General features: G+C 42.5%; 1 protein-coding gene and 1 non-coding gene across 3 annotated transcripts in view; one reads left to right on the plus strand and one right to left on the minus strand.

Moving 5' to 3' along the window:
- Window positions 1–17,275, plus strand: part of LOC124555425 — a 316,472-nt gene that overhangs the window by 206,564 nt on the left and 92,633 nt on the right. The gene's annotated exons all lie outside the window — the stretch shown is intronic.
- Trnas-gga lies at window positions 7,382–7,465 on the minus strand. The gene is given in 2 exon segments: window positions 7,382–7,416; window positions 7,426–7,465. It is a non-coding gene; the product is annotated as a tRNA-Ser (tRNA).

The following is a 17,275-nucleotide window of genomic DNA, read 5'->3' on the forward strand; positions in this document are numbered from 1 at the left end:
ACATTTTTTGGGGTGACGATGAGGAGAGACACTAGCTTTCATTGAATAAGTTACAACGTGTCATGATAATCGCGTTTGTCTCTATCACCAACCGACAATTTTCTGGAAATCCTGAAAAAGAAAGCAGTTTGACTTACAGACGTTCGTTGTTCTAACATGTCTGTCGGATTTCTTGGATCGTGCAGGCCGTATTCCCTTGTCGCTGGAGTTAAGCTGATGTTATGGTAAGCAATAGGTCTGTCAAAGCGTGAAGATGAACTGTAACCGAGTCTGCGAGGAGGTGTCACAGTTCTTGTGAGCTCTCGAGTCGTTGACACTTTAATGGTACTGACAGCTCTTTGTGCTCTGCGCCGCGCATTTCTTTTCCCTTTTTTCGTCTACGCTCAGGCAAACTTCAGTTCGATTCCCATGATCGGAGATTCTGCTTCCATTCCCAATGTCACGCTTGATTTCGCTGGGTAGCTGCGGAAGTACAGAGGTAAGCCGTTGTGTTATCCGGCCAGCGTGAGGTTTGCTCGCAGTGACACCACTTCGGGGCTATGTGCATAAGAGAGGCAGTCAGAGAAATACTGATACGGATCTAAGGTTATGTACGAAGTATTCGTTCTCATAGCCATGCTCGATGCTATTTTGAAGACGTTCAGCTACGTGAGACAGCTAGACAAGTCACAATGTCAATTTTATCTGAATCGTAACGAGTATTCTCCAGAAAGCAACGTTCGAATGCAGAGTTAGGATCGCCGTTGCTTCAAAGCACAAGCAGCACAAGAAAGTGATGACGGCAAATACCCTGTAAGGCAGAAAAAAACTTACGCAACACTAAGGAATTATCCGAATAGGACGAAAATCGGTAGAGACGATTTCGAGAAATTAGTCTCTTGTTGGAAGAAATGTTTTCTTCGACAGGGGGAGTATGTTGAGACATAATTATATTGACATGAAGAATAAAGATGTAGAATGTTAACAAAATTTGTTTCATGTATAACGTTTTAAGAGCGTTCACTTAAAAAGTTCGGAGGCATTGTTTGCAGCGCACCGTCGTGCCACCTTCCACTAGGTAGCGCTCGTTACCTATAGAACATGTGTGGACCCAGCTGAACTCCACGACAGCGTCAATATCCAAGATATCAGGGGCCAGTTACAATAATTGAAGTACTCAGCACAGCATTACTTTCATCCGGCCCGAAGGGGTACAGCTTCCTACTGACAATGACCAATAGCGTACTCGTAATGTGAATTTCGTTGTCGATTTAAGTTGATTCTGTACTCACCGAAATAAAACCACATTGCGTTAGGTTCACCTCACTTCCTCCTCTTCGTATAGATGCTTAATTCTTTTTCTCTTAATGAGTTAATGTCATGCCACATTGGCACAGTTGCGCAATTCGTGGTCACCTGTGATACTGCCAAGCAGTTGCCGGTTTTTTCTAGGTTGGTGTAAAACTTGATTGCGTGTCTCCGCAAAAGTGGTCCAATTTTTCCAGGCAGTATACCACTGCACGTAAGAGACACAGTCCATGAGACATATTTGTCAGGACTGTACAGCCGTTGTTCAGTATAGCTCTCGCCGAACCTGTTTTTTCTGTGTAGCCGTTCTTACAGCCGTTCTTTTGGTTTTCCAATTCCTTGGTGATATTTTCCACATTAGAGATGTTAACGGCCATGTTTTTCTGCACCTGGGGCAATGAGCCGTCAGTATATAGAGTACAAGTAAAGTCGTGTTTGTTTCTCTTCATCTACACCAGGAGAAACTGAAGAGACGCTTTGTAGCCCTTCTCGCACAGAGTTGGGCTTTCAAGCCAGGAGAAAAAAAGTAAATAAATAAAAAAAAAATCGGGAAAACATATTTTACCATTGTGATCCCATTTTAAAAGGATCTAAATGACTGGCCAACTGAGAGTGGCTAAACACAGGTGCCGAATTGGACGTTTTATTGTAAGACGGTAATTAGTTTCTCTAACTGAAATGGGCACAACACTTTAAACGTGAAATGAGTGTTAACGTAGTGAAAAATGGTTGAAATGGCTCTGAGCACTATGGGACTCAACATCTTAGGTCATAAGTCCCCTAGAACTTAGAACTACTTAAACCTAACTAACCTAAGGACATCACACACACCCATGCCCGAGGCAGGATTCGAACCTGCGACCGTAGCAGTCCCGCGGTTCCGGACTGCAGCGCCAGAACCGCACGGCCACCGTGGACGGCTAACGTAGTGAAGTGCGCATTTCTGTTGACAAACAACAGGGCCAGTCCACGATTCGTTTTTGCGCCTGTTCAATCATTACACAACATTCTGCAAGATGAATATTTTAAATCTCTCCGACAGCCACAGTATCATCCTGAGAAAGCCGATGAAATGTACTTCGAAACTAACAAGTATATTTCATGACCGCACTGCTTTTGACACAACTGTTTAAGGTCTTTAAAAAAGAAGAAAAAACGTCTTATAAGACCATCAGACAAAATATTAGGCACCCTCAGCAGGCATCACGCTGATTCCACGAAACACTGTCTCTAACCTTCATAATAATCTCATTTCGGTGAGGTAGATGCTATTTTTCTTGACTTCCGGAAGGCGTTCGATACAGTTCCGCACTGTCGCCTGATAAACAAAGTAAGAGCCTACGGAATATCAGACCAGCTGTGTGGCTGGATTGAAGAGTTTTTAGCAAACAGAACACAGCATGTTGTTATCAATGGAGAGACGTCTACAGACGTTAAAGTAACCTCTGGCGTGCCACAGGGGAGTGTTATGGGACCATTGCTTTTCACAATATATATAAATGACTTAGTAGATAGTGTCGGAAGTTCCATGCGGCTTTTCGCGGATGATGCTGTAGTATACAGAGAAGTTGCTGCATTAGAAAATTGTAGCGAAATACAGGAAGATCTGCAGCGGATAGGCACTTGGTGCAGGGAGTGGCAACTGACCCTTAACATAGACAAATGTAATGTATTGCGAATACATAGAAAGAAGGATCCTTTATTGTATGATTATATGATAGCGGAACAAACACTGGTAGCAGTTACTTCTGTAAAATATCTGGGAGTATGCGTACGGAACGATTTGAAGTGGAATGATCATATAAAACTAATTGTTGGTAAGGCGGGTACCAGGTTGAGATTCATTGGGAGAGTGCTTAGAAAATGTAGTCCATCAACAAAGGAGGTGGCTTACAAAACACTCGTTCGACCTATACTTGAGTATTGCTCATCAGTGTGGGATCCGTACCAGGTCGGGTTGACGGAGGAGATAGAGAAGAGCCAAAGAAGAGCGGCGCGTTTCGTCACTGGGTTATTTGGTAACCGTGATAGCGTTACGGAGATGTTTAATAAACTCAAGTGGCAGACTCTGCAAGAGAGGCGCTCTGCATCGCGGTGTAGCTTGCTCGCCAGGTTTCGAGAGGGTGCGTTTCTGGATGAGGTATCGAATATATTGCTTCCCCCTACTTATACTTCCCGAGGAGATCACGAATGTAAAATTAGAGAGATTAGAGCGCGCACGGAGGCTTTCAGACAGTCGTTCTTCCCGCGAACCATACGCGACTGGAACAGGAAAGGGAGGTAATGACAGTGGCACGTAAAGTGCCCTCCGCCACACACCGTTGGGTGGCTTGCGGAGTATCAATGTAGATGTAGATGAAGACAGTCTATAAGTTTCTTTTAGGCATGCAATATCTGACTGATGGTTAGATCGTGGGAAGGTACCAAGTTGCATGAATGATAACTGTTACGTTACTCTCCCTGTCCCAAACGGTTCCAGGCATTTGCTATGGGATTATGATAGGAAGTTGTAACGGGCCATTAAAGACGCAATAAGATGTCTGAGTGTTCGTCAAACTACGAACGTAAGTGTGCGACCTCGTGAACATCTTGCCGTCTTAGAAGACGAGAGTGTCCAGAGCATACTCATCATGAAAATGTAGAAGAAAGAGCAACACTTGGTCAACGAAAATGTTTAAATTAACACCATGGTTCATGTTTACGGTAACTTTAATGAGTGGACCCAACTCATGGTAAGAAAAACACTCTAAAAGCATCACAGAAACATCTCCGGCCTGAACTAAATTCTCCACATGCCGCAGCTTAAAAGTTCATTTGAAAATAGGCAAAATTCCGACTCATCGGACCACACTATACACCAACAGTAAGTTTCTGTCCATTTTCTGTGCTGTTTAGCCTATTTAAGATGTGCAGATTTACGTGCCGTTGTGAGTAATGTTCTTTTGTTAGGTATCCAACTTCAAATATCCATTACATGGAGCTCTATTCGAAATGTACGCTCAGAAACTGGTTGACATGTGACTGTGTTCACAGACAGCAGCAATTCCTGCCGGACTGTCATTAACAAAGAGTGATAATCAGGTTCCTGTCGGTTAGGGTCTTAATAAGGCCTCTTTTCTTACACCGTGTTACGGGGCTGCGAGTGATGCGTCATTCCTTGCAGATAAGTTGGACAGTTGGCATTGACGCTCTAACAAACCAGGAAATTTCATTCATAGTTTTGCCACGGGCGCATCCAAACACGGTAGCCCCTTTCTGGAATTCTGTCACGTCGACATATCTTACTGCGGTGATTCTATACAACCTACTGACACGTACGCAAACCCTAACTGCCTTGGCTTAAGTCAGAGGTGTAGGGTCAGATAAGTGCCTGTTATTAGCTCCATATCATCTACAGCGTTTTACAACGTTATGAGAGTGCTCTGTTAAGGGTATCACTAATATTTTGCCATCCGTTGTGGCCGAGCGCTTCTAGGCGCTTCGGTCCGCAACCGCGCTGCTGCTACGGTCGCAGTTTCGAATCCTGCCTCGGGCATGGATGTGTGTGATGTCCTTAGGTTAGTTAGGTTTAAGTAGTTCTAAGTCTACGCGACTGATGACCTCAGATGTTAAGTTCCAAAGCGCTCAGAGCCATTTGAACCATTTTTGATCTAATATTTTGTCCGATCACCTGATTTTGTTATCGTTTATTTAAATGAAATGCGGTAGGTGGCCCTCTAAGGAGGGTCGTTATTATCATTCTCCCATGAATCGAAGGTTCTGCACTTACTGCAGTGATCGGTTATCCGATCATCAGTAGGAAACACTCCACTTGCAGCTGCAGAAGCATGCCTCTATACCATCTCCGTTTACCATTATGTACGGGAGCACAGTTTACCTGGTCGGGTAGTAATGATTTATTTACTTATCGTATCAGAAGCAAATGATATAAAATACATAAATACCTCGCCAGCTAATGAAAGAAAATCAAAACAATTGTTAATCATTTACAGATTTGAATTCCGTAACCGTGATGATATGAAAGGCATCGCAACATTTAAAATTAAGTCTGTTCACCCCACATTCAGAAACATCTAGAATCTACATTGAAATCACATCTCCTTTGGACGCCTAAGCCATGTCGGTCCAGAGACTTCCAGTGATCCATTATTCTGTATGGCCAGGAGAGAGTTCTTCGACTACCATTAATCTTTCAGTACACTAGCTTCTAACACGTCTCAGTTTTGAAGGAAAAACTTTTATTCATTGAACGATAGGAAGAGCAATTACACCGAGGCAGTATAAATTCTCCAGACCGATCCGCTGCAGACAAATCGTATTAATGTGGTCTGTCTGATTGAGAACTATAGGGGTTGGATAAAAATGCTGAAACGCCGCTAGAAATGTAAGCTTGAAGATAAATTCAGATGCTAGCCAAGCCTACGTGTGGAGCTGTTGTATGTGACCACGAACGGCACTTGTGCAGCGACCTCAAGTCCTTCCAAGTGTCACTCGTAGTCATAGTCGTGTTCTGTGCAGTTGCGAGTGCATTATGTCGGAGATAAGTGAGTTCAAACGTAGGAAAATTGTTAGTGTTAGTGTAGTTGGTGCTTCTGTAGCCAGACAGCGGAATTATTTCGTGTTTCAAGAGGCACCGTATCGAAGATTTATACCGCATACAAGGAAAGCGGGAAAACACCATACACTAAGTCAAAACGAGGACGAAATAGTGTAATGAGTGATCCTGACAGACAGTCATTGAAGAGAAATGTGAGACAGTCATTGAAGAGAAATGTGAAGAAAAATAAAAGGACGACACTAGCAAAAGGCAGTGCAGAACTGAGTGTCACTACCGCGAACTCTGTCAGCACCAAAGCAACACAAACGTAGTTCCTGAAACAGGGAATTGCAGGGAGAGCTGGAATTCCTGAGCCGCCCATAAGTGATGCAAATGCCCGGAAGAGGAAAAGTGGTGCAGAAGCCATAAAACGGGGACTATGGATAATGGAAGGAGGTCATTTGGTCGGATGTGTCTTGTTGCACAGGGTTTCCAATTTCAGGGCGAGTTTACATTCCTCGAGTGAAGCAAGGTGGGGATTCAGAGAATATATGGTATTCCAAGGGGCCCATGGGTACTCTGCAAGGTCGCATAACTGCGAAGGATAATATGACTATTTTAGCTGATCAGGTCCGTCCCATGGTTCAGTGTTTGTTCCTCGTGTACCAAAACGACAGAGCCCCTGTTCACAAAGCTCTCATCGTCCCGGACTCGTTTTACGAGCACGAGGATGAATTGCCGCTTCTCACCTGACCACCACAGTCTCCAGACCGCAATATGGGTTGGGTTGTTTTGGGGGAAGAGACCAAACTGCGAGGTCATCGGTCTCAGGGAAAGACGGGGAAGGAAGTCGGCCGTGCCCTTTCAAAGGAACCATCCCGGCATTTGCCTGGAGTGATTTATGGAAATCACGGAAAACATAAATCAGGATGGCCGGACGCGGCATTGAACCGACATCCTCCCGAATGCGAGTCCAGTGTGTTAACCACTGCGCCACCTCGATCGGTAGACCTCAATATCATTGAGCCTTTTTGGTCTACTTTGGAGAGAAGGGTGCGTGATCGCTGTCCACGTCCATCATCATTACCTGAACTTCCCACTATTTTGCAGGAAGGGTGGAATGAGATTCCCTTGAAAACAGTAAAAGACCTGTATTGATCCATTCCGGGACGACGCGAAGGTGTTTTGAATGCCAATGGTTTTACTACACCGTATTAGGCACTTTAATGTGGTATGTGTAGTTTGTGTTTCCATATTTTTGTCCATCCCACTGCATGTCCTTTCCACTGCTATGACATAGTGAGATCTGTGCCATTAAGGCGCACATAATCGACTGAAAGAGTAGTACAAAGAAAGTGCAGAAGCCATCATAGTTTTGGTGGTGCTCTGCATGTTGTTCCAGTCGATTTACACATAAGATCATCTCTGGTAGCTACTCTGAGTTTCATGTTGGGACAGTTCTGGCTCTGAGCACTATGGGACTTAACTTCCAAGATCATCAGTCCCCTAGAACTTAGAACTAATTAAACCTAACTAACCTGACATCACACACATCCATGCCCGAGGCAGGATTCGAACCTGCGACCGTAGATGTCGCACGGTTCCAGACTGTAGCGCCTAGAACCGCTCGGCCACTCGGGCGGCTGGGACGGTTTGACGAGATGTGATTCAAAGTAAGCCTGAGGTACTTGTGAATTGCACAGTGTTTCAGTGTTTTTCAATCCGGATTAGTCTTGTGTAATGTAGAAAGTATTTTGAGTTAAGAAGAGTACATGTAACTTTGGGCCTCTTCTGGTAGAAGTTGATCATTTTTATAGATGTTAAACAAAAATAACCCTAATAGTGGCACACTCCCCGAGGGAAATAATTTTTCTGTTTCCTCTACCTGTTTCAACAACATTAGAACTTCAAAAAGAATTCACCATTCTGAAAGATATTTCTGACAGCACAGGTTGAGAAACAGTGTAATTTTATTGATTTTTCAAATAAAATACGGGATTTCACAGTAGCCTATCGTATGTTGTCGTAACATCTATTAAAATAGCTCTTGTCATCTGGTGTCTTTCGTACAAGTCTTTGATATGCTGGATCCGGGTGGCTGTTTGAGATTTGCAGCTCTTCCTTGTGGTAAAGCCGGCTGTTTCCATGAAACTGAGAGTGAATCAGTCTTTTTCTTCGGCATTGTCAGGACTAGTCTTTCCGGCGTCTTGTAAATCCGTCAGACTAAAAATATCGGCTAATGAAGTTCTGAATTGTTCTAATCACTTAATATATATATATATATATATATATATATATATATATATATATAATTATTATTATTATGTGCGATTGGACCCATACGGATCACGCAAAGCTTTTCCGATTCAATTTTTTAATTCTCCAAACTTCTCTCATTCTTTCCCCATGAATTCTCTTTCTTTCCTCTGTCCATTTTGTCCCCTGTCTCTTGCAAACTTCATTCTCGGGTTGTACTTTCCAACTATTGATTTTTTGCCTGTATACATTTCTGTTTATAACTTCTGAAGAATTTATTTGTGCATTTGCTAGATCTGTTTTGGTTTCTTGTATTCAGGGTATGGTTTTCAATTTTTCAATGTATATTAAAATTTTGTGGGAGAGTCTGGGTGTTGGGAGTCTGTGGATATGACCGTAAAATTTTAGTCTTCTTTTCCGGATGTCTGCGGCGAGGTTAGATAATTTTTCTGTAGTTTTCCGAGACTGTAACCTGTATCCATCTTCCGTTCTTTTTGGGCCAAGAATCTTTCTGATGATTTTGCGTTCCTCTTTCAGGATGCCTTCCAGGTCGCCTTTTCTATGGAGTGTGAGTGTTTCGCTGGCATATAGTGCTTCGGGCTTGATTACTGTATTGTAGTGTCGTATTTTTGAGTGAATGGAGAGACACTTTTTATTGTAGATGTTGTGGGTTTTCCAGTATGCTGTTTTCAGTTTTTGCAGTCGAACTTTTTGTGCAGTTTTCTCTCCCCCTGTGGCTTCTAGGACCTCGCCTAAGTATTTAAAGAATGGAACTCTCTCAATTTGTCCATATTTTGTAGTCAGTTTTTGAGTTTCAAATTTTGAGGAGATGAATTTGGTTTTTTGGAAGGAAATTTGTAGCCCAACTTTTTCGGCGCATTCTTTGAGAATGTCTATCTGTTTAATTGCTGTGGTCTCGTTTTCTGCTAGAATGGCCACGTCATCTGCAAATGCCAAGCATGAAATTTTAATACCATCTTTAGATCTTCCTAGTTGTATACGCTTCCAGCAATTTTGATTCTTCAGTTCTTTTTCCCATTCTCGGATGACTTTGTCTAAGACAAGGTTGAAGAGGAGTGGAGACAAGCCGTCACCTTGTCTGACGCCGGTTTTGATCAGGAAGGGCTCTGATATTTCACCCAGGAATTTTATCTTAGAAGTTGTGTTTGTGAGAGTTTCTTTGATAAGGTTTAGGGTTTTCGGATCGAGTCCTAGCTCCTCAAGGATAATAAAGAGAGATTGCCTATCGATTGAATCATAAGCCTTTGCGAAATCAACAAAGGAACAAATGATCGGACTGTTTCTGACTGCTTTGTATTTTAGTGTTGTCTTCAAATTGAAAATTTGTTCTGCACAGGATCGGTGAGGGCGAAAGCCAGCTTGGTATTCACCAATACTGTGTTCGAGTTGTTCTTGTGTTCGTTGAAGAAGACAAGCTGAGAGGATTTTATAAGTGACTTGGAGAAGGGAGATTCCTCGATAGTTGTTTATATCTGCCATGTCTCCCTTTTTATGCAGTGGATGAATTAGGGCGCATTTCCAATCTTCTGGTAGTTTTTCTGTCTGCCAAATGTCTGTGATGATTTGAGTGAGTTCTTTGAGGGAATTTGGTCCAAGATTTTTAAGTAGTTCTGCAGTGATATTATCTTCTCCGGATGCCTTGTTGTTTTTCAGTCTATGAATATGTCTTTGGATCTCCTCTAGTGTAGGTGGTGGGTTCAAAAATGGCTCTGAGCACTATGGGACTCAACATCTTAGGTCATAAGTCCCCTAGAACTTAGAACTACTTAAACCTAAATAACCTAAGGACATCACACACACCCATGCCCGAGGCAGGATTCGAACCTGCGACCGCAGCAGTCCCGTGGTTCCGGACGGCAGCGCCAGAGCCGCTAGACCACCGCGGCCGGCGTAGGTGGTGGGGATTCTGGATTTGTGTAGATAGCAGTTTCTTGAGGGAATCTTGAAGAAGGTTCAGGGCAATTGAGGAGTCCGGATAAGTATCTTGCCAGCTCCTCACAATTTTCCCGATTTGTGAGCGCTAGTTTTCCATCTGGTTTTCTGAAACATAGATTTCGTGAGCCGTATCCATTGATTCTCCCAGCAAAGGTCTTATAGAAGTCTCGTACATTATAGTTACGCAAATTTTCTTCAATAGACTCACACTGTTCCTTGAGGTACTTCCTCTTGACTTGTCTGATTGTTTTTGCCACTTGTCTTCTGGTGTTGTGGAAGTGATCTAAATTTTCTGGGGATTTTTTACTGTTATACTTCAGAAAGGCTTTCTTTCTTTCTTCCAGCGCTTTTTCACATCCAGAGTCCCACCAGGGGTGTTTTGTGTTCTTTTTCAATGGGATCAGTTCTTTTGCCTTCTTTGTAATTTTTGTTCGAAATTTTTCCCAAGAGTCAGCTGGTTCCTTTTCCCACTCCTCCTTCAGATTGGTTTCTTTGATTGTTCGTGTGTCAAATTTCATCATGTGTGTTTTCTTCGGATAGAATTTTTTTGGGGTGAATTTCACTTTAATGCGTGTTAAGTAGTGGTCTGAGTCAATGTTCGCCCCTCTGCGGACTTGGACATCATGGATCTCTTTCTGTACGAAATAGGAGATGGCAATGTGGTCAATCTGATATTCGCCGATCTCTTGTATGAGGGACCTCCAGATCTTTTGTTTTCTAGGTTTTTTTCTCAAAGATGTAGACATTATTTTTAGATTATTTTGTTGGCATAGTTCAATAAATCTCAGTCCGTATCTGTTGGTGAATCTGCGTGCTGGATATTTTCCTACAGTTTTTTGGTGTTCTTTCTCTCTGCCAATTTGTGTATTGAAATCTCCCATTAAGATTTTGATATCATCCCGGGGAATTTTGGCCATGACATCTTCAAGTTTAGTCCAGAATTTTTCAGTTTGTAGTTGGCGTTTTTTGTTGTCTATGTTTGTGGGTGCATGAACATTTATCAATGTGTATTTCTTGTTGGCGCACTGGATACGCATGGTCATGAGGCGATTATTTATGGAAGAGACCTCTCCAATTGAGCCTAATATATTTCTGTGCACCGCAAATGCCATGCCCAGGAGTGGCGTACCATTGGCAATTCGTTTGTCAGTCTTGCTCTTGAAGATGCGATAGTTTCCATAGTCTATTGTATTTTCATCCGTAATTCTAGTTTCTTGTAACGCTAAGATCTTAATTTCTTGTTGGTCTAGCTCTGTTTCTAAGTTGTGTAATTTTCCAGGTTGAATTAGGGTCTGAATGTTAAAGGTACCAATGTACATGGGAACCTTGGGACGAAGTTTGCTTGAGAACTCTGATCGTGATGGCCCGGGTTCCCCAGAATCCGAAAACCCAGTTGTCGTCTGTCGACGAGTGGATTGGTTACCACCTGGGGTAATTCTGTCATTACTCTCACGAATCATGATAGCTTGTAAGTTTTGGTCCAGTGTTTCCACTGGGTGTTTAGAACCAGGGATTGTCAGTTCCTGGAGCATATAATACAGCCGCACCTACTAGATGGACAGACGCTGACCTCGCTGCCGCTCGACTCGAGTACAGACGCATTGAGGATTTGGAATGTGAGATTTTTTTTCAAGGTATTCTCCTATAGATCCGCCGTGTTCTGCGTTAACAGGGTCACCTCGTGTAGGATGTGGCTCTTCACCACGCACGGACAGTCTTGGACGTAGCTTCCTCAGAGGCAAAGGTCTTGCATACCTCCTCAGCTCATCCCTGGGGTGGTGAGGACCAGTACTGAGTCAACCCCAAGCAAAGGTGCTACCTCTACCAACCGCCTTGACCCCTATATATATATATATATATATATATATATATATATATATATATATAGTAGGGTTTCACGCATTTCTCAACTGTATTAACAGTTGTTTGTAATGGGTTAGAATTATTAATCTTTGGCACAGATTTGTATGTGCAAAATCACATGTAAGCAGTGGGAAAAAGTATACATTGGCCAGTCAGTCACACCTATCGCAATTAGGCTATATGAGCATGAGAGGAGATGGAGATTAAGGAAAGAAGACTCCACTTTTGCTGATCATCTTTTAACAGAAAACCATTCATGTGATATCGAATGTGAAGTTTTATATTTTGTTCAGAAAAGCAGAAGGATGACCATACTGAAAATAATGGAACTCAGCAAACACATGACACAGAATTCCAGATTAGTGCTTGTATTAAATTATCAGCCTGAATTTCCTTTCTCCCATTTGTTAAATCAAGTTTTTGTTACAAATACTAGATTAAAACAGTAAATTTATCTTATTTCTCATCAGCTGTTAAATGTAACCGGCCGGAGTGGCCGTGCGGTTCTAGGCGCTACAGTCTGGAGCCGAGCGACCGCTACGGTCGCAGGTTCGAATCCTGCCTCAGGCATGGATGTGTGTGATGCCCTTAGGTTAGTAAGGTTTAATTAGTTCTAAGTTCTAGGTGACTGATGACCTCAGAAGTTAAGTGGCATAGTGCTCAGAGCCATCTGAACCATTTTTTTTTTTTTTTTTTTTGTTAAATGTATCTCAACATATAACTTTGTTTGCCCCATTTTCAGTTTACGTAAGTGTATGTAACAAAAAGTAATGTTTTCATAGATGTTCCTCTATGTGAACGCTTTGTGTCATTTTTGTATGTTTTGTACAAATAATATCTGCGGACGTCGCACATAATGTTTTTTTCTGTGATTGCGACTTTAAGTTGTCTTCTGAAGACGGCATAAGAAGCCAGTTAGAGACCAAATAAATGTAATTTTACAGAACATTAGGAAGTGTTTTCCGTTTTAATGTTATTATTAATATTTTCAGTTAGCAGATCATCCAAGTCGGCTGCCTTTCCGTCTAGGCCGTAATACAGATGCCGACAAAACAGAAATATTGATATAATATACGGCAAACTCGAACTTGCCAACGGCCGTGCCTCGTTGGAAACACTGGTTTCCGCTCAATCACCAAAGTTAAGTGATGTCGGGGCCAGTTGGTTCCTGTATTGGTAAGCACCTGGGAACACCGAGTGTCGTTGGCTGAGGGACACGCAAGTCACCGAAGTGGCGTTCAGTTAAAAGATTTTCATCAGGTCGTTGCGCCATATGCCTTTTTTATTGTAACACTCGGACTAGTGCAGAAAATGCATCATTTGGAATGAAAACTTTCACCTGATAGCAAAGGAATAGTCAGTGGGTTTCTCCTTCATATCAAGGCCGAAATCAGGCGTTAATAGAGAAAACTATCACAACAGCCATATGAAATTAAAGTGGGATAGTTGAAATAAGATCGGCGAAATTTGATTCTGTATCTGTGAGTAAATCCGTAAAGAGAAAAATAAAATTGAGATGGTACGTTATGGTTTCCAAACCCTCCATAGGTTACCATGAATGATAACACAATTATCTCCGTCAATTCAACATGTCACCCTCCTGGTTTAGTGATATGACATTATGTACAGGACTACCCTAATACAAAGGATTCGTATGCTACAACCCTATTTGTAGGTAGCCAATCATATACTTTTCACTCAAGAATTTCTCTGTTGAATAAATTTACACACTCGGTTGACAAATGAGTTACCACAGACAATGTCATTCAGCACAACACAAAATATCATAGCTGAAAAAGATTACTAATCGCTACTGCATAGCTCATTTGCATGTAGAAAGCAATTTATCGCTGAGGGCATGTTGGTGAGGCGTTACAAAGCTAAGTACTGACTAAGTTATTTGTACACTGTCATACAGTTATTAAATGTAATAGCTTTCAGCGGTGATTCGTGCTGTTTGTGGCGAAATAACGATTTAATAAATATTTGGAAACGTTCGCTCGCTGTGTTTTTTTAGAGTTTTCTGTTGCATTGAAAGTTGTTTAGTTTTCAGCTGATGTTTCTTATTGTTTCTAGTGAAATATTTCAGTAAAATTTTCATTTAATGTATTAACTTCGTTGAGTGTTCCAGTGGCCACTTGAATTTTTGTTTTAGCTAATAATGTTATGAATTTTTGTTGGTACTGGTGTAAGATGTTGTGGTCTCCTGTCCTTCATTGCTTTCATATTCCGCCCTCAAAATCATATTCCGCACATCAAGACGCTTCATTCGAACCCAAACTCGATAAGACAAAGTCAATGTTGTATGAATTCATGTAAACGATATGCAATTAACAAGTAAGCACACTGTGGTTGAAATACTCGAGGCTGGTGTACACCCATACATTCCAGACACAACGGTCACAGAAGCTTTTAGTTCGGGAGAGAAACTGCACAATGGGACGCTGGTCCCTTCAGAGGACGACCCAGCCTATGTCGGCCGGTGAAAGGGGGAACAACTCCCTGTTCGGTTTAAAAGCAAATTCTGCTACATTGTGTGGGAGTAGCCAGCCTACGAATTCTTTGCACATAGCACGCAGTTTCAGAGATTTTCACAGGGAGACAGCAAACGCCAAACACCAATGCTGCAGGTTTCCTGATTGGTCGCCTTAAACGAAACGTCGTTCTCCCGTTTTAGAAGAGCAATGCTGATTGGCAGACGATATTTCTGATGCCTTGAGCTGAAGGTATAATGGAAGAGACCAAAAGATATACCCCTTCACGTCTGGCGTGGAGAGGCGCCGTTCCGTTGTCGCTCTTGGAGCGAGGAACAAATCTCTACTCAGTACTTCACTGGGAGAGCACCTCTGTCGAGAGCGAATCAAAGGGCGACTCTGTATTGAGTCCTTGCAATTAAGCGTTGTTCACTGTGTTGGCCGGCACACTTATTGTACAGTGTGAATGGACAGAGTTATAGTTAAATGCCCGCGAGCGAATTGTGAGTGGCATCACGGTGGACTGGTTATCTGACCGGTGTACCATGCCAATAGTTAGACTAGGGGCGAATAGGAATCCTTGACTTCATCAAGGCATAGGGAGAGTTTGATTGGCGAAGGTCAATCCAGATAGAACGAGAGTTATCTTATTCGTCAGCAGCAAGCAGGGCAGACAGCAGTCATCGCAGCTTACGGTACTGTGTGCTACAGCTATTGCGAGCCCCATATTTCCTCCACAACAGTACACTTCACTGCATTTCACACGCGACAGCCTCGACCGTACCTAGCAACATTCTAAAGGATAATTATTCAAGTTGAGTAGGTGCACCTCTTAGCCATTCTGCCAAGTCAACAACCATCTTAAACTTTGTATAGAAATTTCATTAGCGAATCCTATCCTTGAGAGGTAACTTCACATTGTGAAAAGAGCCAGGATATAACTTGTTCAATTCATAACTAAAAGTGCCACTGTGATTTCTCAGAATTTTTGCAAAATAAATAATAACTTTCGTTAGTTTCATGTTTTTCTTACACTAACTAGCACTACTCCAGTACCCAAATATCCGACTAGTTACGTAAGAAATTTTGTGAATTTTTGTGTCATTTCCTTACAGCGGACGACTCCAGAAGATATTTATTGCTGAAAGTTTTTCAGGCATTTCTCTTTAGAACGTTAGGAGCGTCTGTCCGACTTCTGTAGTAGTGTGGGGGTGGAAATTACATCTTGCAGGAGCCACAGGGTAAAGGGTACATCTCAGATTAATCTGTTGCGCAGAATAACAGAATAACAGTTCAACCCCACACCTCAGACTGGTATTAGCTGTGGTGTAGTAGTATTAATACAAGTAGTTGCTTTCTTAGTTGACCGAGAATTTGAAGACCGCGATTGTTAGTTCTGTAAATAGTTCTACTGGTGTAACTGAAGTAACGTAGAAATATAGTTTCTTTCAGTAACTGTAAAATTTTATCATGAGTGAGAAGTGTGGGCTCTGTCATAGGTTTGTGAGTAGTGGGTTACAGTGTGGGATTGTTCAAAGTATTTTCACTGGGGAGAATGCAGTGGGGAAGCCAGTGGGCATTCTAGCGAGATCCTCTCCTGGGAATGCAGAATCTTTGGTAGAAATAAATTGATAGAGGAGCAGGAGCATAAGACCTGTACCATTCAGCTGCAGTTACAACGCGCAAAGGAGGAACTAGATAGGTTGAGGATGGTGAAGGGTGGTGGGGAATGGGAACAGGCAAGAAAGTAGCTAGGAGGAGGAGGTATTCAGACAGTTATACTTTGACTATTTGCAATAGGTTTGACCAACTGTCAGAGTTCAGTGGAGAGGAGCCTCTTGTAGCTGTAGATGTAGGGAACATGCAGCAGGCCTCAGCAGTTAGGAGGCCTATGTCAGTTGCAAAGTCTAACAGAAAGAAGAAGGTTCCGCTGCTAGGTAGTTCGCATGGTAGAGGTGAGGGCCAGCAGTTGCAGGAAGTGTTGGGGAGTGAGTACCAGGTCACCAGCATTGCGAAGCCTGGTGCAGGGTTGGCTCAGGTGACTGACAGCGCAAGGTTGTTGTGTAAGAATTTTAGGAAGGAGTATCGGGTAGTGATAGTGGGTGGAGATGGGAACAGTCTTGATAGGGACAGAGAATGTGATGTAGATGGTGACCTGGTAAAGATAGCTACTCAAACTGTTGGCACTAATGTGCATTTCGTGAAACTGTGTCAGCGTCATGATCGACCCCATCTTAATGCGGCTGTTAGGCGCTTAACATGGGCTGGAGAGGGCGGTGATGGCAGAGGGCATGGGTCACATTTTAGTGGTGCCAGTTGGGTCTATCAGTAGATCGGGTTTCACTAGGCATGACCTGCACATCAATAGGTATGGGAAGGGGAGGCTGGCAACAGTTATAGGTGACAGTGTAGTGGGTGGTGTTGGGATCACTCATGGAAAAATTCCTGTAGTAGTTGGTGTTAGAGCTGCACCTTTTTTAGTCTGCTGATAGGTATACTGCTTAAAGGAATTCCCTGTAACTAAGGGCTCACCTTCAGAGGACGTCATATTTCCAAGTAGAGAAGGGTTTTGCATATTTCAACAAAATATAAGAGGTATTAGAGATAAAGTTAGTGAACTACTTAGTTTTTCAAGGAGTTCCTTGTGGGATGGGGGAGTGGCTATGTACCTAAAAAACAGTATTCCAGTTGAGTCCATAGATGTGTCACAGCACTGCACTGAACAGATATTTGAATGTTGTGCAGGGGTAGGTGAATTTAGTGAAACTAAGCTTCTAATTGTTGTTGTTTATAGATCCCCTAACTCTGACTTAGAGCATTTCTGCTCAAGCTAGAGAGGGTTCTTGATTCACTTTGTAGAAATTACCAGAAATTAGTTATATGTAGTGACTTCAATATAAAT

The sequence above is a fragment of the Schistocerca americana genome, chromosome X (genome assembly GCF_021461395.2).
Source record: "Schistocerca americana isolate TAMUIC-IGC-003095 chromosome X, iqSchAmer2.1, whole genome shotgun sequence".
Lineage (NCBI taxonomy): Eukaryota > Metazoa > Arthropoda > Insecta > Orthoptera > Acrididae > Schistocerca > Schistocerca americana.